This window comes from Saccostrea cucullata, unplaced genomic scaffold, assembly GCF_032062105.1.
Source record: "Saccostrea cucullata isolate Sc308-1 unplaced genomic scaffold, CSIRO_AGI_Scuc_v1 ctg2632, whole genome shotgun sequence".
NCBI lineage: Eukaryota > Metazoa > Mollusca > Bivalvia > Ostreida > Ostreidae > Saccostrea > Saccostrea cuccullata.
In genome coordinates, this window is record NW_026933668.1 from 30,648 (window position 1) to 46,956 (window position 16,309).

At 39.2% G+C, this 16,309-nt stretch overlaps 1 long non-coding RNA gene across 1 annotated transcript; it reads right to left on the minus strand.

The window, feature by feature from the left end:
- Positions 1-2,062: 2,062 nt before the first annotated feature.
- On the minus strand, positions 2,063-4,443 carry LOC134238851 (uncharacterized). The gene is made up of 2 exons (XR_009986107.1): positions 4,057-4,443; positions 2,063-2,761 (listed from the first exon to the last, which is right to left on the minus strand). It is a non-coding gene; the product is annotated as an uncharacterized LOC134238851 (long non-coding RNA).
- Between the last annotated feature and the right edge of the window lie 11,866 nt (positions 4,444-16,309).

Consider the following 16,309-nt stretch of genomic DNA (forward strand, 5'->3'; position numbering starts at 1 on the left):
AAATTTTAATTAAACTTTTATCTTCATAGATTCTGATTCAGATTTTTAGTTCTGATGTCTGATGATAGTGTGAAAATAGGTGAAATATTACAAAACCTGTATTATAATCTCTTTATCATAGATTTATAAAACAGAGAGAAAAGTGTCATGGTTATTTAATTATTAGTGTTATGGTCAAAGACAAATATATAAAACCATAACGCTACAGATCTGCAGCTAATGGCGAGGACAATCACCCGCTCTATGACGGAGAAGTTTCAGGTGCCGAAGAGGAGTAGACATTCCTTGTTGATTGATCACATCCGCTGTGAGTCCTATATATTGATCAAGTAAACGGAGCGTTTCGTAATCAAATTTAGTATAAAAACAAAACAATTGGGTGAAAGAAGCCCCCCCCCCCCCCCCAAAAAAAAAAAAAAAATCGACCTAAGATAAATTAAGTAATAAGTGCCTTTCTTTAGAGCAAACTGACACACAAACATCAAGGTGACACCGGAGCATCGTGGTTAGCGCATTCAGTCTTACGCCTATCATGAGCTTTGGAAAAAGTTAGATTAGTTATTGAAGCCCCTTTTATCCGTTTTAAATACCTTTAAAACATAAGTGAAAATATATTACGTGTATTTATCATTGAGTTATTTAATGACAAAAAATTGAGACAGTGTCTTTGCATTATACTCCCCCTATATATACGCCTTTATTCTTCAAGAAATCAAACATAGCATTTTTTGAATCAATCGCGACGAAACGCAAATCAAGTATCGCACAAACACGAGCAATGATAGTGCATTTCCTCAATTTCTATAATTATTTATTTCTGTTTAACTTCTCTCTGATAACTGATAAATGCTTTTCTTGTGATAATAAATGCCAATATTTTTTTCAAAACTGTTTAAATCGCGATAATTTTATCAAAAAACAATAAATCTTATTTTCATGCAAATCACAAAAAAGATCTGAAAAAAGTATAGCCATCGCAAAAATATGCTGCAAACATAGTATAGCATTCACTCAAAACAAGAATAGCTAAATTTCTCTAAAAAGCGTAATTTATAGAAATCAGATGATGTTTCGTGTGTGAATTGAGGAGAAACTTAGATACAATTACTTTTACAACAGAATATAGTTTGAAAATATTAAGAACAATTGAAATAATTCAAAATGAGCGAAAATCCCATTTTAACAAAGTAAATGAGAACGGTATCGAATTTCTAATATGTTCTAATTTCTAATATGTTTCAATTGAAAAAAATTCTCAAATCAATTAACATTGATTCTATAAAGATTTGATAAGTTTCCTAATTTGTTAAAGTTACTTTTAATTATATTTTGCCCGCAGAATTTTCTTTTTTACTCATAATGCATCAGAGTACCCAAAGCAATATAGCAAGTGATCCAAATCAAGTAGATTTTCGATTAGCACTTTGTATACAGTGATGATGGTTTTCACAAAAAGGACAGAATTAAGCAGGTACATTTCACTTTAAATATGCACATTTTCTGATACAATTCTTCTAAAAAAATAACTTTTTAAAAAATGTTTATCAAGTGATACTTTTTTATCTATTAATCAATGATACATTTTGACTTTATACCAATTGTTTAGGAGCCGTTGTAAAAATAATTTTTAGACATGTTAATTGACCTTTGACGAAACCTGAAGCTGTTGAGAAGGTTAATTATCAATGCAATAATTTACGACACTGATTTAAGTAATGCTATTTCTATCTTGGCGTTTTACCATAAGGATAGCTGTAGCTGCAATTCACTTAATCATTGTAGGTCATATTGTATACTTCTAGCTCAGAGGTTCTATATAAAACTTTATTGAACACCCCAATACTGCGTTTACTTGTATATTTATCTCTCTTGGACACAGTCCTGCATCAGTCAAACTTGAACTCTTTTTACCATGGATGGTACTTTCCAAAAAAAAAATAAATTATAGATGGATGAAAAGACAAACGGACGTATCTAAGCAAAGGTGATCAGAAAAGTTAACTTGACAGCCCAGATTTGAAAATGGCAGTATCTAAAAGAATCTTTTTAAAAAAATCTAAAATACTTCTGTTTTTCTTTTATTCAGTTAAAATTTTACAGTTATGAGTACTGCCAAAAAGTTGGTGAAGAATTTTTATTCAACTAAGGTAATGAAAAAAAATAATTAAGAGCAGAAAGTCTGAACTCTAATAGCACTGTTTTGTGAAGTCCATTATGGGCAGAAAGTTTGAACTCCAATAGCACTGTTTTGTGAAGTCCATTATGAGCAGAAAGTCTGAACTCTAATAGCACTGTTTTGTGAAGTCCATTATGAGCAGAAAGTCTGAACTCCAATAGCACTGTTTTGTGAAGTCCATTATGAGCAGAAAGTCTGAACTCTAATAGCACTGTTTTGTGAAGTCCATTATGGGCAGAAAGTCTGTACTCTAATCACACTGTTTCACTATAAAACTCTATCCCTGACTAATAGTCCAGTAACACAAGTGGCCTTGGTATTAATTCTATCCAGTAACACAAGTGGTCTTAGTATTTTATCCAGTAACACAAGTGGCCTTGGTATTAATTTTAATCCCTGACTAATAGTCCAGTAACACAATGGCCTTGGTATTAATTTTATCCAGTAACACAAGTGGCCTTGGTATTAATTCTATCCAGTACCACACATGGCCTTGGTATTAATTTTATCCAGTCAGTAGAATTGTAGTTGTCTGAATGGGATCCTTCCTAATGTCAGCAATCTACATTATGTCAGCATCCCTCTCTAAAACAAAAAGTCACAATTCATTATCATTGGAATCAAGTGTGAAGGACAAAATTTACCTTCTTATTATGATTAATTTTACATTTTTTTTTAAATTTCCTCAATCAGCTTTTTTTTTTCTTTTTAAACATATTTTTCTGAATAAACACTGTATTTAAAGAGGCCCATGAGATACAATGCTCACCTGAGTCAATACCAGATATACCTTGTTTATTAATAATTTATCATTTTTCAGATTTTGAAAGACTCTTTCATATACATGTATATGAATTCCTATGAAAAACTTTGACCCTGCATTAATCTTGGGGGTCATCATTTAAAACTTAAAATACAGTTTTACACAACATGTTTCCATGAATAAATCCTTTTCTTCTAAATATAAGAATAAAAAAATGGGGTTATGTGATTCAAAGTAACATAAGTGGCATAAAAAAGAAGAAAAGAAAATGAAAGGAGTGATAATGAATACATAACATATATCAAATTTAATTATCCCATTACACAACACTAAGTTGGTATTATTTTTCCATATCAGAAGAAGGATCATCCAAAATCAACTTAAAAACAGTCATTCAATCTAACAAAGTCCATATTTTTAAGGTTTTTATAAAATAATCACCTCATGCAGCATTATATTTTTTGCTCAGCAAACTCTCTTTGCCCAAACATTATAGGTATAAAGTCCACAGAAATAGAATTAGCATCAAAATTGTATTTCCCTACTAAAATACAAATTTGAACAAACATTGTGCAACCATAAAAAAAGTTATTCATAAAAAAAATTTGTGGTCTTCACTTGGAAAATTTCACAAATCAATGTCATCATAATTACAGACAGTGTATTATATGTTAATTAATAATTTATCATTTTTCAGATTTTGAAAGACTCTTTCATATACATGTATATGAATTCCTATGAAAAACTTTGACCCCGCATATACTACGGGGGTCATCATTTGGACATGTTTTACACAACCTAAGAATGTTTCCATATGAAGGATATAGAGATAACGAACAGTATTCAATCTCAAAGTCAATGAAAGGATACAAAATAAGAGCAGAGCAAACACAGACCTCTGAAACATCAGAGGTGGGATCAAGTGCCATAGATGAGTGAGCATCCCCTGCTGACAAGTCACACACGTTGTGTGCTCCTTGTCATAATCAGGAAATAACGGACAAATCTGTCATCAATTCATTGTATAAATAGTGGACTAACAATTGAGACCCATATTCATATCACCTTTATAAAATAGACTTTTCTATATAAATTTCTATGTTTCAATTTTCATTACCTGAATGGCTTATCCAAATGTACACATATATATGTTAAGGCTAATATGTGTCATTTAGCCTTTTCCGAAGGCTGAAGAGAAGCGTTGGTAAAAGAATCTCTTATATGCAGAATTCTTCTTTTCTGAAAGAAAATAGTCGGCATTGTTTCATACGAACAGTAAGAGGCAGGCCTTATTTTATAGTAGTGCATTTTTACCAAAACACGATAAAGAAATGACATACAGTAAAAGACTGGGCTGGAGATTTATTCTACAAAGTCCCCTGACCTTAAAAGGCCTTAAAACGAGAAACCCTACAACCTAAATACACCAACTCCAACCCTATACTAATAACAAGAGATGACAACCCAAGGGGCTTAACCAATCAAACACAAAGAAGTTTAACCAATACAAAGGGGCTACCTACACAACCTCCCTCTATAATCTACCCTCCCAATAGAAAAGGATGACCCCCTATGCTACATATTCCAACCCCAAATCTACACCCTCCTAACAGAAAATTATGACCCCCAAGAGCTAAATAGACAATTCCCAAACCATAATCCCATCTTACTCACATATAAAGACCCTATCAAACTAGCCCACCTTCCAACCCATTCCTCCTTACAGCTAAAGGGAAGAATTTTCAGCAAAGCTTCAACTTTTTAAGCACACACCAACTCAAAGTCAAGCCTTCCCGAAAATTCAGGGCCTAAGTTTAACCATTAAATAACACCCCTCTGTCGACAAGCCCCTAATGGGCTGGAGGTCTATTCTACAAAGTCCCCTGACCTCAAAGGGGCTTAACCAATCAAATACAAAGGGAGTCACTAACTTAAAATACCACCTTTCTTAACCCAACCCTTCTCATACAAAACGAGAATCCTACAACCTATATACGCCAACTCCAACCCTATACTAATACAAAGAGATGACAACCCAAGGGGCTTAACCAATCAAACACAAAGAAGTTTAACCAATACAAAGGGGCTACCTACACAACCTCCCTCTATAATCTACCCCTCCCAATAGAAAAGGATGACCCCCCATGCTACATATTCCCACCCAAAACCCTACCTTCCTAACAGAAAATGAAGACCCCTAAGAGCTAAATAGACAATTCCCAAACCCTTCCTATCCCCAACATCTTATATAAAATGAGAAACCCTACCACCCAAATACACCAACTCCAACCCTATACTAATAACAAGAGATGACAACCCAAGGGGCTTAACCAATCAAACACAAAGAAGTTTAACCAATACAAAGGGGCTACCTACACAACCTCCCTCTATAATCTACCCCTCCCAATAGAAAAGGATGACCCCCTATGCTACATATTCCAACCCAAAACTCTACCTTCCTAACTGAAAATGAAGACCCCCAAGAGCTAAATAGACAATTCCCAAACCCTTCCTATCCCCACCCTCCTAATACAAAACGAGAATCCTACAACCTATATACACCAACTCCAACCCTATACTAATTACAAGAGATGACAACCCAAGGGGCTTAACCAATCAAACACAAAGAAGTTTAACCAATACAAAGGGGCTACCTACACAACCTCCCTCTATAATCTACCCCTCCCAATAGAAAAGGATGACCCCCTATGCTACATATTCCAACCCAAAACTCTACCTTCCTAACTGAAAATGAAGACCCCCAAGAGCTAAATAGACAATTCCCAAACCCTTCTTAACCCCACCCTCCTAATACTAAACAAACACCCTACAACCCAAATACACCAATCCAACCCTATACTAATAACAAGAGATGACAACCCAAGGGGCTTAACCAATCAAACACAAAGAAGTTTAACCAATACAAAGGGGCTACCTACACAACCTCCCTCTATAATCTACCCCTCCCAACAGAAAAGGATGACCCCCTATGCTACATATTCCAACCCCAAATCTACACCCTCCTAACAGAAAATTATGACCCCCAAGAGCTAAATAGACAATTCCCAAACCATAATCCCATCTTACTCACATATTGAGACCCTATCAAACTAGCCCATCTTCCAACCCATTCCTCCTTACAGCTAAAGGGAAGAATTTTCAGCAAAGCATCAACTTTTTAAGCACACACCAACTCAAAGTCAAGCCTTCCCGAAAATTCAGGGCCTAAGTTTAACCATTAAGTTTAACCATTAAACAACACCCCTCTGTCGACAAGCCCCTAATGGGCTGGAGGTCTATTCTACAAAGTCCCCTGACCTCAAAGGGGCTTAACCAATCAAATACAAAGGGAGTCACTAACTTAAAAGACCACCTTTCTTAACCCAACCCTCTTAATACAAAACGAGAAACCTACAACCTATATACGCCAACTCCAACCCTATACTAATAACAAGAGATGACAACCCAAGGGGCTTAACCAATCAAACACAAAGAAGTTTAACCAATACAAAGGGGCTACCTACACAACCTCCCTCTATAATCTACCCCTCCCAATAGAAAAGGATGACCCCCTATGCTACATATTCCCACCCAAAACTCTACCTTCCTAACTGAAAATGAAGACCCCCAAGAGCTAAATAGACAATTCCCAAACCCTTCCTATCCCTACCCTCCTAATACAAAACAAACATCCTACAACCCTATATAGCCAACTCCAACCCTATACTAATAACAAGAGATGACAACCCAAGGGGCTTAACCAATCAAACACAAAGAAGTTTAACCAATACAAAGGGGCTACCTACACAACCTCCCTCTATAATCTACCCCTCCCAATAGAAAAGGATGACCCCCTATGCTACATATTCCAACCCAAAACTCTACCTTCCTAACTGAAAATGAAGACCCCCAAGAGCTAAATAGACAATTCCCAAACCCTTCCTATCCCCACCCTCCTAATACAAAACAAACATCCTACAACCCAAATAGACCAACCCAACCCTATACTAATAACAAGAGATGACAACCCAAGGGGCTTAACCAATCAAACACAAAGAAGTTTAACCAATACAAAGGGGCTACCTACACAACCTCCCTCTATAATCTACCCCTCCCAATAGAAAAGGATGACCCCCAATGCTACATATTCCAACCCCAAATCTACATCCTCCTAACAGAAAATTATGACCCCCAAGAGCTAAATAGACAATTCCCAAACCATAATCCCATCTTACTCACATATAAAGACCCTATCAAACTAGCCCACCTTCCAACCCATTCCTCCTTACAGCTAAAGGGAAGAATTTTCAGCAAAGCATCAACTTTTTAAGCACACACCAACTCAAAGCCAAGCCTTCCCGAAAATTCAGGGCCTAAGTTTAACCATTAAATAACACCCCTCTGTCGACAAGCCCCTAATGGGCTGGAGGTCTATTCTACAAAGTCCCCTGACCTCAAAGGGGCTTAACCAATCAAATACAAAGGGAGTCACTAACTTAAAATACCACCTTTCTTAACCCAACCCTTCTCATACAAAACGAGAAACCTAAAACCTATATACGCCAACTCCAACCCTATACTAATTACAAGAGATGACAACCCAAGGGGCTTAACCAATCAAACACAAAGAAGTTTAACCAATACAAAGGGGCTACCTACACAACCTCCCTCTATAATCTACACCTCCCAATAGAAAAGGATGACCCCCTATGCTACATATTCCCACCCAAATCTGCATCCTCCTAACTGAAAATGAAGACCCCCAAGAGCTAAATAGACAATTCCCAAACCCTTCCTATCCCCACCCTCCTAATACAAAACGAGAATCCTACAATCTATATACACCAACTCCAACCCTATACTAATTACAAGAGATGACAACCCAAGGGGCTTAACCAATCAAACACAAAGAAGTTTAACCAATACAAAGGGGCTACCTACACAACCTCCCTCTATAATCTACCCCTCCCAATAGAAAAGGATGACCCCCTATGCTACATATTCCAACCCAAAACTCTACCTTCCTAACTGAAAATGAAGACCCCCAAGAGCTAAATAGACAATTCCCAAACCCTTCCTATCCCCACCCTCCTAATACAAAACGAGAATCCTACAACCTATATACGCCAACTCCAACCCTATACTAATTACAAGATATGACAACCCAAGGGGCTTAACCAATCAAACACAAAGAAGTTTAACCAATACAAAGGGGCTACCTACACAACCTCCCTCTATAATCTACCCCTCCCAATAGAAAAGGATGACCCCCTATGCTACATATTCCAACCCAAAACTCTACCTTCCTAACAGAAAATGAATACCCCCAAGAGCTAAATAGACAATTCCCAAACCCTTCTTATCCCCACCCTCCTAATACAAAACGAGAATCCTACAATCTATATACACCAACTCCAACCCTATACTAATTACAAGATATGACAACCCAAGGGGCTTAACCAATCAAACACAAAGAAGTTTAACCAATACAAAGGGGCTACCTACACAACCTCCCTCTATAATCTACCCCTCCCAATAGAAAAGGATGACCCCCTATGCTACATATTCCAACCCAAAACTCTACCTTCCTAACTGAAAATGAAGACCCCCAAGAGCTAAATAGACAATTCCCAAACCCTTCCTATCCCCACCCTCCTAATACAAAACGAGAATCCTACAATCTATATACGCCAACTCCAACCCTATACTAATTACAAGATATGACAACCCAAGGGGCTTAACCAATCAAACACAAAGAAGTTTAACCAATACAAAGGGGCTACCTACACAACCTCCCTCTATAATCTACCCCTCCCAATAGAAAAGGATGACCCCCTATGCTACATATTCCAACCCAAAACTCTACCTTCCTAACAGAAAATGAAGACCCCCAAGAACTAAATAGACAATTCCCAAACCCTTCCTATCCCCACCCTCCTAATACAAAACAAACATCCTACAACCCAAATACACCAACTCCAACCCTATACTTATAACAAGAGATGATAACCCAAGGGGCTTAACCAATCAAACACAAAGAAGTTTAACCAATACAAAGGGGCTACCTACACAACCTCCCTCTATAATCTACCCCACCCAATAGAAAAGGATGACCCCCAATGCTACATATTCCAACCCCAAATCTACATCCTCCTAACAGAAAATTATGACCCCCAAGAGCTAAATAGACAATTCCCAAACCATAATCCCATCTTACTCACATATAAAGACCCTATCAAACTAGCCCACCTTCCAACCCATTCCTCCTTACAGCTAAAGGGAAGAATTTTCAGCAAAGCCTCAACTTTTTAAGCACACACCAACTCAAAGCCAAGCCTTCCCGAAAATTCAGGGCCTAAGTTTAACCATTAAATAACACCCCTCTGTCGACAAGCCCCTAATGGGCTGGAGGTCTATTCTACAAAGTCCCCTGACCTCAAAGGGGCTTAACCAATCAAATACAAAGGGAGTCACTAACTTAAAATACAACCTTTCTAAACCCAACCCTTCTCATACAAAACGAGAAACCTAAAACCTATATACCCAAATTCCAACCCTATACTAATTACAAGAGATGACAACCCAAGGGGCTTAACCAATCAAACACAAAGAAGTTTAACCAATACAAAGGGGCTACCTACACAACCTCCCTCTATAATCTACCCCTCCCAATAGAAAAGGATGACCCCCTATGCTACATATTCCAACCCAGAACTCTACCTTCCTAACTGAAAATGAAGACCCCCAAGAGCTAAATAGACAATTCCCAAACCCTTCCTATCCCCACCCTCCTAATACAAAACGAGAATCCTACAACCTATATATGCCAACTCCAACCCTATACTAATTACAAGAGATGACAACCCAAGGGGCTTAACCAATCAAACACAAAGAAGTTTAACCAATACAAAGGGGCTACCTACACAACCTCCCTCTATAATCTACCCCTCCCAATAGAAAAGGATGACCCCCTATGCTACATATTCCAACCCAAAACTCTACCTTCCTAACAGAAAATGAAGACCCCCAAGAGCTAAATAGACAATTCCCAAACCCTTCCTATCCCCACCCTCCTATTACTAAACAAACACCCTTCCTAACCCCACCCTCCTATTACTAAACAAACACCCTACAACCCAAATACACCAATCCAACCCTATACTAATAACAAGAGATGACAACCCAAGGGGCTTAACCAATCAAACACAAAGAAGTTTAACCAATACAAAGGGGCTACCTACACAACCTCCCTCTATAATCTACCCCTCCCAACAGAAAAGGATGACCCCCTATGCTACATATTCCAACCCCATATCTACACCCTCCTAACAGAAAATTATGACCCCCAAGAGCTAAATAGACAATTCCCAAACCATAATCCCATCTTACTCACATATTGAGACCCTATCAAACTAGCCCATCTTCCAACCCATTCCTCCTTACAGCTAAAGGGAAGAATTTTCAGCAAAGCATCAACTTTTTAAGCACACACCAACTCAAAGTCAAGCCTTCCCGAAAATTCAGGGCCTAAGTTTAACCATTAAACAACACCCCTCTGTCGACAAGCCCCTAATGGGCTGGAGGTCTATTCTACAAAGTCCCCTGACCTCAAAGGGGCTTAACCAATCAAATACAAAGGGAGTCACTAACTTAAAAGACCACCTTTCCTAACCCACCCTTCTAATACAACGAGAAACCTACAACCTATATACCCAACTCCAACCCTATACTAATAACAAGAGATGACAACCCAAGGGGCTTAACCAATCAAACACAAAGAAGTTTAACCAATACAAAGGGGCTACCTACACAACCTCCCTCTATAATCTACCCCTCCCAATAGAAAAGGATGACCCCCTATGCTACATATTCCAACCCAAAACTCTACCTTCCTAACAGAAAATGAAGACCCCCAAGAGCTAAATAGACAATTCCCAAACCCTTCCTATCCCCACCCTAATTACAAGAGATGACAACCCAAGGGGCTTAACCAATCAAACACAAAGAAGTTTAACCAATACAAAGGGGCTACCTACACAACCTCCCTCTATAATCTACCCCTCCCAATAGAAAAGGATGACCCCCTATGCTACATATTCCAACCCAAAACTCTACCTTCCTAACTGAAAATGAAGACCCCCAAGAGCTAAATAGACAATTCCCAAACCCTTCCTATCCCCACCCTCCTAATACAAAACGAACAATCCTACAACCCTAAATAGACCAACTCCAACCCTATACTAATAACAAGAGATGACAACCCAAGGGGCTTAACCAATCAAACACAAAGAAGTTTAACCAATACAAAGGGGCTACCTACACAACCTCCCTCTATAATCTACCCCTCCCAATAGAAAAGGATGACCCCCTATGCTACATATTCCAACCCAAAACTCTACCTTCCTAACTGAAAATGAAGACCCCCAAGAGCTAAATAGACAATTCCCAAACCCTTCCTATCCCTACCCTCCTAATACAAAACAAACATCCTACAACCCAAATACACCAACTCCAACCCTATACTTATAACAAGAGATGATAACCCAAGGGGCTTAACCAATCAAACACAAAGAAGTTTAACCAATACAAAGGGGCTACCTACACAACCTCCCTCTATAATCTACCCCACCCAATAGAAAAGGATGACCCCTTATGCTACATATTCCAACCCCAAATCTACATCCTCCTAACAGAAAATTATGACCCCCAAGAGCTAAATAGACAATTCCCAAACCATAATCCCATCTTACTCACATATAAAGACCCTATCAAACTAGCCCACCTTCCAACCCATTCCTCCTTACAGCTAAAGGGAAGAATTTTCAGCAAAGCATCAACTTTTTAAGCACACACCACACTCAAAGCGAAGCCTTCCCGAAAATTCAGGGCCTAAGTTTAACCATTAAATAAAACCCCTCTGTCGACAAGCCCCTAATGGGCTGGAGGTCTATTCTACAAAGTCCCCTGACCTCAAAGGGGATTAACCAATCAAATACAAAGGGAGTCACTAACTTAAAATACAACCTTTCTAAACCCAACCCTTCTCATACAAAACGAGAAACCTAAAAAAATATATACCCAACTCCAACCCTATACTAATTACAAGAGATGACAACCCAAGGGGCTTAACCAATCAAACACAAAGAAGTTTAACCAATACAAAGGGGCTACCTACACAACCTCCCTCTATAATCTACCCCTCCCAATAGAAAAGGATGACCCCCCCATGCTACATATTCCCACCCAAAACTCTACCTTCCTAACTGAAAATGAAGACCCCCAAGAGCTAAATAGACAATTCCCAAACCCTTCCTATCCCCACCCTCCTAATACAAAACGAGAATCCTACAACCTATATATGCCAACTCCAACCCTATACTAATTACAAGAGATGACAACCCAAGGGGCTTAACCAATCAAACACAAAGAAGTTTAACCAATACAAAGGGGCTACCTACACAACCTCCCTCTATAATCTACCCCTCCCAATAGAAAAGGATGACCCCCTATGCTACATATTCCAACCCAAAACTCTACCTTCCTAACAGAAAATGAAGACCCCCAAGAGCTAAATAGACAATTCCCAAACCCTTCCTAACCCCACCCTCCTATTACTAAACAAACACCCTACAACCCAAATACACCAATCCAACCCTATACTAATAACAAGAGATGACAACCCAAGGGGCTTAACCAATCAAACACAAAGAAGTTTAACCAATACAAAGGGGCTACCTACACAACCTCCCTCTATAATCTACCCCTCCCAACAGAAAAGGATGACCCCCTATGCTACATATTCCAACCCCAAATCTACATCCTCCTAACAGAAAATTATGACCCCCAAGAGCTAAATAGACAATTCCCAAACCATAATCCCATCTTACTCACATATAAAGACACTATCAAACTAGCCCATCTTCCAACCCATTCCTCCTTACAGCTAAAGGGAAGAATTTTCAGCAAAGCATCAACTTTTTAAGCACACACCAACTCAAAGTCAAGCCTTCCCGAAAATTCAGGGCCTAAGTTTAACCATTAAACAACACCCCTCTGTCGACAAGCCCCTAATGGGCTGGAGGTCTATTCTACAAAGTCCCCTGACCTCAAAGGGGCTTAACCAATCAAATACAAAGGGAGTCACTAACTTAAAAGACCACCTTTCTTAACCCAACCCTCCTAATACAAAACGAGAAACCTACAACCTATATACCCCAACTCCAACCCTATACTAATTACAAGAGATGACAACCCAAGGGGCTTAACCAATCAAACACAAAGAAGTTTAACCAATACAAAGGGGCTACCTACACAACCTCCCTCTATAATCTACCCCTCCCAATAGAAAAGGATGACCCCCCATGCTACATATTCCCACCCAAAACCCTACCTTCCTAACAGAAAATGAAGACCCCCAAGAACTAAATAGACAATTCCTAAACCCTTCTTATACCCTCCCTCATAATACAAAACAAACATCCTACAACCCAATTACACCAACTCCAACCCTACATTTATTACAAGAGATGATAACCCAAGGGGCTTAACCAATCAAACACAAAGAAGTTTAACCAATATAAAGGGGCTACCTACACAACTTCCCTCTATAATCTACCCCACCCAATAGAAAAGGATGACCCCCTATGCTACATATTCCAACCCAGAACTCTACCTTCCTAACTGAAAATGAAGACCCCCAAGAGCTAAATAGACAATTCCCAAACCCTTCCTATCCCCACCCTCCTAATACAAAACGAGAATCCTATAACCTATATATGCCAACTCCAACCCTATACTAATTACAAGATATGACAACCCAAGGGGCTTAACCAATCAAACACAAAGAAGTTTAACCAATACAAAGGGGCTACCTACACAACCTCCCTCTATAATCTACCCCTCCCAATAGAAAAGGATGACCCCCTATGCTACATATTCCAACCCAAAACTCTACCTTCCTAACAGAAAATGAAGACCCCAAAGAGCTAAATAGACAATTCCCAAACCCTTCTTAACGCCACCCTCCAAATACTAAACAAACATCCTACAACCCAAATAGACCAACCCAACCCTATACTAATAACAAGAGATGACAACCCAAGGGGCTTAACCAATCAAACACAAAGAAGTTTAACCAATACAAAGGGGCTACCTACACAACCTCCCTCTATAATCTACCCCTCCCAACAGAAAAGGATGACCCCCTATGCTACATATTCCAACCCCAAATCTACATCCTCCTAACAGAAAATTATGACCCCCAAGAGCTAAATAGACAATTCCCAAACCATAATCCCACCTTACTCACATATAAAGACACTATCAAACTAGCCCATCTTCCAACCCATTCCTCCTTACAGCTAAAGGGAAGAATTTTCAGCAAAGCATCAACTTTTTAAGCACACACCAACTCAAAGTCAAGCCTTCCCGAAAATTCAGGGCCTAAGTTTAACCATTAAACAACACCCCTCTGTCGACAAGCCCCTAATGGGCTGGAGGTCTATTCTACAAAGTCCCCTGACCTCAAAGGGGCTTAACCAATCAAATACAAAGGGAGTCACTAACTTAAAAGACCACCATTCCTATCCCAACCCTCTTATACAAAACGAGAAACCCTACAACCTAAATAAACCAACTCCAACCCTATACTAATAACAAAGAGATGACAACCCAAGGGGCTTAACCAATCAAACACAAAGAAGTTTAACCAATACAAAGGGGCTACCTACACAACCTCCCTCTATAATCTACCCCTCCCAATAGAAAAGGATGACCCCCCATGCTACATATTCCCACCCAAAACTCTACCTTCCTAACTGAAAATGAAGACCCCCAAGAGCTAAATAGACAATTCCCAAACCCTTTCTATCCCCACCCTCCTAATACAAAACAAGAATCCTACAATCTATATATGCCAACTCCAACCCTATACTAATAACAAGAGATGACAACCCAAGGGGCTTAACCAATCAAACACAAAGAAGTTTAACCAATACAAAGGGGCTACCTACACAACCTCCCTCTATAATCTACCCCTCCCAACAGAAAAGGATGACCCCCTATGCTACATATTCCCACCCAAAACCCTACCTTCCTAACTGAAAATGAAGACCCCTAAGAGCTAAATAGACAATTCCCAAACCCTTCCTAACCCCACCCTCCTTATACAAAACAAACACCCTACAACCCAAATAGACCAATCCAACCCTATACTAATAACAAGAGATGACAACCCAAGGGGCTTAACCAATCAAACACAAAGAAGTTTAACCAATACAAAGGGGCTACCTACACTACCCCCCTCTAAAATCTACCCCTCCCAACAGAAAAGGATGCCCTCTATGCTACATATTCCAACCCCATATCTACACCCTCCTAACAGAAAATTATGACCCCCAAGAGCTAAATAGACAATTCCCAAACCATAATCCCATCTTACTCACATATTGAGACCCTATCAAACTAGCCCATCTTCCAACCCATTCCTCCTTACAGCTAAAGGGAAGAATTTTCAGCAAAGCATCAACTTTTTAAGCACACACCAACTCAAAGTCAAGCCTTCCCGAAAATTCAGGGCCTAAGTTTAACCATTAAACAACACCCCTCTGTCGACAAGCCCCTAATGGGCTGGAGGTCTATTCTACAAAGTCCCCTGACCTCAAAGGGGCTTAACCAATCAAATACAAAGGGAGTCACTAACTTAAAAGACCACCTTTCCTAACACCACCCGCGTAATACAAAACCAGAAACCTACAACCTAAATACGCCAACTCCAACCCTATACTAATAACAAGAGATGACAACCCAAGGGGCTTAACCAATCAAACACAAAGAAGTTTAACCAATACAAAGGGGCTACCTACACAACCTCCCTCTATAATCTACCCCTCCCAACAGAAAAGGATGACCCCCTATGCTACATATTCCCACCCCAAAACTCTACCTTCCTAACAGAAAATAAAGACCCCCAAGAGCTAAATAGACAATTCCCAAACCCTTCCTAACCCCTCCCTCCTAATACAAAACAAACACCCTACAACCCAAATAGACCAATCCAACCCTATACTAATAACAAGAGATGACAACCCAAGGGGCTTAACCAATCAAACACAAAGAAGTTTAACCAATACAAAGGGGCTACCTACACGACCAACCTCTATAATCTAGCCCTCCCAACAGAAAACGATGACCCCCTATGCTACATATTCCCACCCCAAAACTCTACCTTCCTAACAGAAAATAAAGACCCCCAAGAGCTAAATAGACAATTCCCAAACCCTTCCTAACCCCTCCCTCCTAATACAAAACAAACACCCTACAACCCAAATAGACCAATCCAACCCTATACTAATAACAAGAGATGACAACCC